The sequence below is a fragment of the Nilaparvata lugens genome, chromosome X, assembly GCF_014356525.2.
Source record: "Nilaparvata lugens isolate BPH chromosome X, ASM1435652v1, whole genome shotgun sequence".
Lineage (NCBI taxonomy): Eukaryota > Metazoa > Arthropoda > Insecta > Hemiptera > Delphacidae > Nilaparvata > Nilaparvata lugens.
In genome coordinates, this window is record NC_052518.1 from 68,751,821 (window position 1) to 68,760,968 (window position 9,148).

Sequence of the window (9,148 nt, forward strand, 5' to 3'; positions counted from 1 at the left end):
AAAAATTCTGTAAAAATTCTTGGAAGTTTCTTTTCATATTATCAACCTTGTCCTAGAATTTCAAATGATTCTATCCAAAATTGAAAAAGTTATATCATTTTTTCAAATTAGAACTCATTTTATGCTTGAAACCATGGCAGTTGTGAACTTTCAACCAAGACATTGAAAATAATGATTTTCGAGTTTTCAATTCAAATGATAACCGTCTACTATTTTATTGATTCAACATTATTTCTAGTGTCAATCACAAGCCACTCATGTGGCTTCACTTAATTATGCTTTTAATATGAAAATTATTCTAATAACATGTGATCTATAAATTCTGCAATACCGGTATTCAAATATCGCGCAAAATTGTAGTCAAGCATACGATTGAATACAAAGAGCATGCGCCGTTAAAACCTTAGACCAGTTATAGAATAGACACCATGGGAAGTCTAGCCTCTGCAGCCAAAATTTACTGCCATATCTCCAAATCGTGACGTCATCATCGGATAGAAAACTTCCAGATTGTGTCTATTTCAGAAGTATGTGAATATCATTATTATTTTATTAAAATGGTAAAATCCAGCTGCGCTCCCGCTGAAATAGACACAATCTGCTATGGAAAACAATGTAAACAAACTCTACAGAAAAGTTTTCTATCTGATGCTGACGTCACGATTTGGAGATATGGCAGTAGATGTTGGCTTCATCGACTTTTAGTATGAATATACAATAGGCCGTGTCTATTCTATAACTGGTCTAAGGCTAAAACAATGTTTTTTTCACTTTGAATCGTGACTTGATGGACGCTCTAAGTGTTTAGGTATAATTAATTTTTGTTGATACCGGTTGCTGAAGGTTCTTGAAAGCTTTATCGCAGAATCAACGTTCTAAATCGTGCAATTTATGGAATCAAGCAACCCATTCAACAATTTGTCTTCCAGAACACTCATGATAGTTGAAATGTAATTGCATACAGGTAAGTCAAGTTTCATCACTTTCACTATACATTTTCTGGATTTGAAACAAATTACAATAATTATATTAGCAAAAAGAACTATAAAGCCCAAAGGTATAATAATACCAGTATGTGAAACAAATTGAATTGAGGTTAACTAGGCCTAGCTATATGCGCAGTGGTGTTCGAAAAAAATACCTATTATGTAGAGACTACAATCATTCTACTTTACCTGCCCAGTTAAATATTTCTGTTTAAAATTGATTGGACAATTAAAAAACTATTACAAAAACAGTCTTAATAAAAAGTTGGTAGTAAGCTTGCATAGGCCTACAGACACAAGAGTACTCAAAACTTATAATGTACAGTATTTCTAACAAAATACTTGTTACCTACCTAATAGAAGAATGAAGAGTAGGCTACATATTTTTACTATCTTTATAATAATTAACTGTATTTTAAATGAATTTACAGTCCAGTTAATCAGTCGGACGCTTACCTAACCTATAATGACACGTTAAATCATGGCATTCTTAATTAAACTTATCCCAAGTTCATTTCCACCAGCCAATTTTTTCTGAAAACGTATGAAATTGTATGTAACTTATGTAGACACAATTCTTGTTTTCTGTTTTGGCTACAGTACAATAAAATAGGCCTATGTAACACAAATTTGTGCTGGGTTTAAACAAAATACAGAGTCTATAACTTCGATTGAGTTTTAAGCTGCGTTTACACTATGTAACGTTTTCATAAAACAAATGTTACATAACAAATTAAATCAAATGTTACAAATGCATATAATGTTTTACATGCAACTTCGAATTTTATAACAGAATTTCGTGTTATATAGCACGTTTTTCCTTTCCTGCATAAAATCGATAAACACAAACAGATGTATATTTAAGCTTATTACAAATTTATTTTTGTCTATAACCAAAAGTTATACAACAAATCTATATAACTGAAGTTATTTATAACATGTTACATGTAAGAAGTTTATTTAATAAGTTATATATTATAAACGCACCTTTAGTACTAGTAAGTTTTAGACTATCAGTTTCCTTTGTTTTTGTCTATAATTTTGAAGAAGAATATGACCCAATGTGGAGATTGTCAGAGAGTGATTCCAATTCATTGAGTAGTGACAATGATATCACTCAGAATGATTTGAGAGGTGAGAAATAGCCTACTTGGTCCATGTAATAATTACAGATAAATTATTATTTATCTTTGTGTAAATTGTTGGTTGGTTAATAATTTGTGAAGAATTAGATTTTTAACACTTTTGTGATTTTGAGTTCAGCTGTTAAATACAATCTATCTATAGCCTATTCAGAATAATGTAAAGATTAGAGCTTTTAACTTCCAATTGTGAATAAATACTGAGTCTGTATGTTTGTTCATATCAATTTATTAGGCTACGTCTAAAATGTTTGAATACATTATTATATTTGAAATACCGTTAGAAGATTCCATGTTGTAGTCTCATATTCAGTACCTAAACTTTAAAGATTTTTGTCTAAACCCAACAAAATTTCATCAATAACCAACCTTACAATATTATAATAAAGAACCCAATGAAATAAAAATAACATGTCGTTTTTGTTTTAGATTGTTCATCTCCAATTACTGCTGATCAACTGAAAATTGCTAAAGAAGTAGAGAAAGTATTGTCAAAAACATCACCTGGAACTAAGGTAGGATCAATTTCTACTGTATCATTTTCAGTTTTGTTTTAAGGTGGGTTTTTATTTATGCATAACGACCGATTGTCCTTGAAATTAAAATGGTCGACAAATACGCAGTCCGCAGCATATGAAGTGTTTTTGTTTTCACGACCCGAAGTACACAATGTCACACGCAGTGATCATAAACTAAATATGGTAGTATGAAAAAGGCATCAAAGATAATAAATAATATAATATCTATTTTGTAATTATTGATCATGTATATTATATGATCATAGATATTATCACAGCTTTTTCTATTAGTCCTATGGTAAAAGTAGGTGATAATGAACTTATATTTCACATCAAATAGAAATATCTCCAGCATCAAAACTATATGAAGCAAGGATAGGCTTATTCTATTGATTAGGCTAATGAAATAGTAGCCTACTATTACAGTTATTATAATTATTATGAATATAGTAGTCAATTACAAAATGGAAATTGTAACTATAAACTTTCAATAATCATTATCCAATCAATCATCTTGATTTTATTCATAGCTTTTGGCTAATCTTGCTTGAATAATTTTGATTTTCTCAAAAAACTAGAAAAATAACTTTGGCTTATTTTATTATATATTGTTATTCTCTCTATAGATGGTCGATTCATTTGAGATAGATGAAACCGAAATTGAAACAGAATCAGAAAAGTTGGGAAATAAGAAGACTACTCACACAGGTTTGTATGTTTTCCTCTTCTAATATGCTTTGTGTTGGGAATTATTTGAATAAATGGACCACCTCAGCATAAGTTGAATGGTATTCTCAACAAATAATTCATATTTCATTTGAACAGAAGTGTTCCCCATTCTAATGCTAGCTGAACATATTGTTTTCATGATACGTATAATTTTTGGCCTAAATTCTTGAATGTCACAGCTATGCGAGTTACATAAAGTGCATTTTCAAACATTTTTAATTGGAGTTCATAGCTTCCATAGTTTAAAAGGGTTCTTTGTACTAACATTTAAAAATAATGCAAAAACACAGTTGGAGAACAATGAATTTACTCTTAAAAATCTGCTTACTAGACTTCATTTGAATTTGATTTTTTAGTTATTTTATTAGTTGCCTTGGAATTACTCTTGCATAGTGATGTGGTCTGTGTGATGCCGTGAAGGGTGTAGATGCTGATAATTCAAGAAATTGCAAGAGATTGTTGTTCTCGATGAATCTCATTCTGCAGGATGTCCTGAGCTCATAAACAAAACATGAATTTTTGATGTGTGAACATTAGACGTTTTCAATAAAAAATTTTGTAACTTCATATTACAATTACCTTATCATGTACTCTTGACAGATTAATTTCCATCTAATTGATGATCTAATAATGAATTCCAGGTAGAAAGAAGAAAAGCAGAATTGATCTTGAAGAAGAAAACAAGAAGCTTAAAGAGCAGATAGCTGAACTGCAAAACATCCAAAATTCTGATCAGCCAAGTTCTACTTGTGATGGTGAGCTTCAGTTTTGTATATTTTCATTATTTCGAATTCTTATTCTTGTTGGAAACCATTCTACAACGTTTTATCAACTCACTTTTGTTCATGCCTGTCCGACTAGCTAGAGACTTGAAACTTTCAGGATAGGTCAGAACCCAATGACAATGCATTTTTCATTGTTTTTCAAAAATTTACCAATTTCTTCTTTTTTGTGGATAACAGTTTATCATTAAAAAGAAAAAAAATGTCTGAGAAACTGTCTCGCTTTCACCACCCACTTATCTTTTGAAACAAAAAAGTTTCTAGCATGTCGAAAATTTCCTGTTTTCTGCTGGGAATGTCTCGACATTGACGAACATAAACATTATTAAAAAAATAATTATAGGTCGGATAAAAATGATCCAGACACCAATAGAAAGGAGACATTCTCCCCGTTAATTTGGTATAGAATTATTACGCATAACGATGCCCCATGATTCTGAGAGATGTGATATTCAAAAGAAAAACAAATTTTCGCGATGTTTCCAATTTTACCATAAAAGTTAAATTTCCTTTTGATTCTTCAACCCTGAAAATTTTCTAGCACTACTAGGATATCGGGGATGATATTCTACATCCAATTCTGACGTTGAATTGGAAATTTGAGAAAGTTGCAATTTCACACGATTTGGCAACCCTGTTTTTTCTTCGGATGGAGGGCCAAGTCTCAACTTATTTTACACAAATTAAGTGTGCTAATAAAGTCGTAAAATGAAATAGCAAAAGTGTACTATTTGAGAGTCAATTGCATATTCGTGTTTAGCATAGCCTAGTAGAGTATAAGCTAATAGCTGAATATATGTGTTATCGTCTGCTAAACAGATGTGTCTCATTTCGTTTCGTTTATGTTTTGATTCTTGGCTTGTGAAATTATACTTTCATGTTACTTGTTCATGTTCTACTCGTGTTATTTGAATAGCACGTTAACACACTTTGCATAATTTGACATCAGCGTGAATACCCCTAGTATTATTATTTGTGAAATCATGTCAGATTCTAATATACAGTAATATTATCAATGGGGTTATAAGTGAGACGTGAAGTCTTATAAATACACAATAAATCAATCAAAGCTTTTTTGTTTCAGATGATACAGGAATATCAGAGATCAAAGAAAAAATGAATCGATGAGATAGTATAAAAAATACTTTTGTCCATTCTGCCATGAGCTTCAGCACCATTTCTCAAGACATCTTTTGAACAACCACAAACAGGAAGATGAATTCAGGAGGGGTTAGAAAAGATTATGTTTTATCCTATTTCTCCTATTAAGGAGGGAGCAGAATAGTTTTGCCCATCATAGCCTGCCACTGAGTTTGTAGCCTCAACAAATGTGTCTTAATGAGTTGGTGAAAATGCATCATCAAGATTATTTATGAAACAATCAATTTCTTTCATTTTCGATGCTACTTTCACCACCTGGCGAAGTTTGGTTCTTATCATGTTTTCAGATGTTGTTCTTTATTTCGAACACACAAGTAACTGCCATAATCAAGTATGGTCTCATCCTTCAATATGTGATTATACACCTCATTGTGATCCATCCCTGGCAAAACTACTTTTTTCAACATAGGATGTATTTTTTGTTTATCTGCTCTTCAATCACGATGGCACTTGATCTTATTTGAAGGTCTTTTGGAACAATTTTTCCCCCAGTACAAAGTTTATAATGACGCCACAACGTAGATTTCGTGTAAAAATTATGGCTTCATTGATTTTTCACTGACATCTTGTTTGCGACGACAATAAGTTCACCTTTATTCAAATTGAAATCGGTATTGAATATTAGGGAGCCTCACCCTCTAATTCTAGCTATCAAATCGTTACGTACTTTTGAATTAGGTTCCAGGGAAGCAAGTTTGGTAAAGCAGTAATTTTCAAGGTAAAATAATTTTTATTTTCATAACTTTAAATTTAAAGAATGATTAACATTGTGGCTTCAAACTCAGTTGCTTAAGGCTGTGCAACAGGCTTTTGGAAACTTTTTACTGGTGATTTTTTTAAAGTTTTTCGATTTGGATACTATTAAACTATCAAAATAAAAAGCCTTTCTGTGGAAACATTTGTTTTCATTATTACTTTTTGAGATATGAGTGCCTAAAGTTTAAATTTGTGGAACAGATCATGTCAAGTTTGGTAACAGATAAATCCATTAAATTTTTATACATTCTTCACGGTATTGTTCAATATTAATGGAGAAATTTCTTTTGAAAATTATAATTTTTGATAGTTATTTCATTTTCTAAAAATGACTCAAACAAAAATTGTTAAAATTCTCAATTTCTTCATTAATTGAACAACAGCGTCGAGAATTAATGTTCAAGATTTAATGGATCTATAACCAAATTTGAGATAATCTGTTCCGAAAATTTAAAATTTAGGCGCTCATATCTCAGAGTAATAATAATAAAAAAATGTCCTACAAAAATCAAAAGTATCTAAAAATCTCAGTATCCAAATCAAAAAATATCACCAGTAAAATGTTTCTAAAAAACCTGTTGCACACAGCCTAATACAAACTTATCTCGATTCTATTGCAGAAAATATCAAAATAAAACCTTTGATTATGGATACGTTAATGTTAATCCCTTCCAAAACCAACTTGGTCCATCTTAGAAAAACTTTCTTCTAATTTACTGACTAGAAGTAACATTTTGTGTCACTAGTAGAATTACCCTACCTATAGTAGGTAGTATTCATTTAATAATTATATACTATAATGTTTAGTATAATGAAGAACAAAGTACCCTTTCATTATATTTTTATTAACAAGACATGTTTTGGCTTATAATGCCATTTTAAAGTGTCGAAAAGTATTAGTTAAAGAATAGTTTTTTTGTATTAATTCCAAGAACTTTCAACTTTCGAGATTTGATTCGAGTAATTTTCAAAATTGCTGATTAATGAATTATATTGAAAAATCTTCAGTACATCTTATGTACTAATTATAGTTTATTGAACCATGACGAACTATGACTTCACTTGAGATTTTTCACTTTAATACTGACATGCAATCATTATTTTAAATTCAATAGGAAATTTGCCTATTTATAGACTGGAGCTTATCTGTTGAGGATGGGTTCAATTGAACTAGAAAATTGAATGAAAAAGACTAAGAAATTGTCAAAAAACCACTGATTTATTGATTTATTTCAGTTTATCAGAGATTGACAATGGTGTAATAACCGAAACCGGTCTTTCTAATTATCAATAAATCAGTGGTTTTTTGACAATTTCTTAGTCTTTTTCATTCAATATGAATAATTAGCACAATATCAACTTGTCAACTACACAAAAAGTGAAACTAGAAAATCCTCCAGTCTGTAAGTCGGAAAATTTTCTCTTAAATAAACATTATTACTACATGTCAGTATCGAAATGAAAAATTGTAAGTAATGTAGTGATTTTCTTTGTCAGAAATTCATGTTGAGTTATGATAAGATTTTAGACTTTGTAAGACTAAGTCAATATCATGGCTACTACTATTAGTAGTCAATTGTGCTTCTACAAGAAGAATTATCATAGATTGAAATTTTTGTTTATTTTATTCGTGTTTTTTAGCAAAAAATCATTTTTTGAAATTCATGTTGAGTTATGATAAGATTTTAGACTTTGTAAGACTAAGTCAATATCATGGCTACTACTATTAGTAGTCAATTGTGCTTCTACAAGAAGAATTATCATAGATTGAAATTTTTGTTTATTTTATTCGTGTTTTTTAGCAAAAAATCATTTTTTCGAATTAAGTAATAATTTTAATATTATCTGTTAGATTTTATTTTCTTTACAATATGTTACTGAACTTTTATGATGAGCATGTAATTTATTATAAATTACGAGAGGGAAAAGTTTTTCTATTGTGTGAGGTAGGCTGTATATGAAACAGCAACCTGCATACTAGATAATGATTATGTACATTACAATAGATTATTAATTAACTTCTCACTTCTTTGTATGGCATTCTGTGCAACTGCTTCTTTAAAATAACATTTCATAAGTAATTTATGTAATTTTTCAAGACTTTTATGGGATAACAAAATCTTTTTCGTAGCATTATATTTTATCAAATCAAATCCAGTATTATCATTCTTGTCTCAATAATTTATTGAATTTTTATGCTGGACATGAGTCATGAATGTAGCAATAAATATGTAGCCATGTAGTAGTGTTTGATCTAGCAATTGAAGTGACGTTCAGATCGACCACCCTCCGCGCATGTGCAATAATAAGGCTAGTAGTTTTATTTTAACAGTACAAAGTAATCATAAAAGTGCGTACAGATATACGCGCCGCGAACATGAGCAATCTGCTGATGCCAAGCTTTTTATATCTGTATCTTACCGTTTCTGTAAAAATACAGATATAGTCAGCTGATTAAAAGTGAATTGCTCATGTTCGCACCTTCATTGAAAAGCATGCAATCCAGAGGTCAACTCGAAGTCCATCTAGCGATCCATCTAATTGCTGGGCATTTGATTACAAAAATCTCTTTTAAAACAGCTGTCTGTGTATGAATGTTTGTTGCACAATAAAGCTGGATTCCCAGACAACAGTAATAGTGAACAGTGAAAATATAATTCCCATTAGTTCAAATAGAATTATTCATATGGCCTGAGTGTGAATAGTTCAATTAGAACTCGTGGGAATAATATTTTCACTGTAGTGTGGGAATCCAGCTTAATAAGGATCTCTACAAGCAGTACGACAGCAATCATCCATACACGGGCAGTAAACTGTCTCAGCTGTTTGAAAAATGTTTTAAACTTGAATTTTTGACTATTATAATATATTGTGTAAAACGCAGTTAATAGCTTCATTACGCATGCGCAACAGGTTGTCGGCGGTGGCTGGTTTCTACCAAGATCCGAACGCCACCTTCAAGTAAAATATTATTTCCTTCCATTATGTCATGACCTGACTAAGTCAGGTAGGCCTGTATTGAACTGCTACTTCTAAAATGAATTTAATGATGAAACTTTAAATAAGATTAATTG

General features: G+C 30.6%; 1 long non-coding RNA gene across 1 annotated transcript; it reads left to right on the forward strand.

Moving 5' to 3' along the window:
• The first annotated feature begins 713 nt into the window (after nucleotides 1-713).
• On the forward strand, nucleotides 714-7,675 carry LOC120354409. Its single transcript, XR_005572994.1, has 5 exons — nucleotides 714-964; nucleotides 2,558-2,643; nucleotides 3,273-3,354; nucleotides 4,017-4,130; nucleotides 5,242-7,675. It is a non-coding gene; the product is annotated as an uncharacterized LOC120354409 (long non-coding RNA).
• Nucleotides 7,676-9,148: the final 1,473 nt, after the last annotated feature.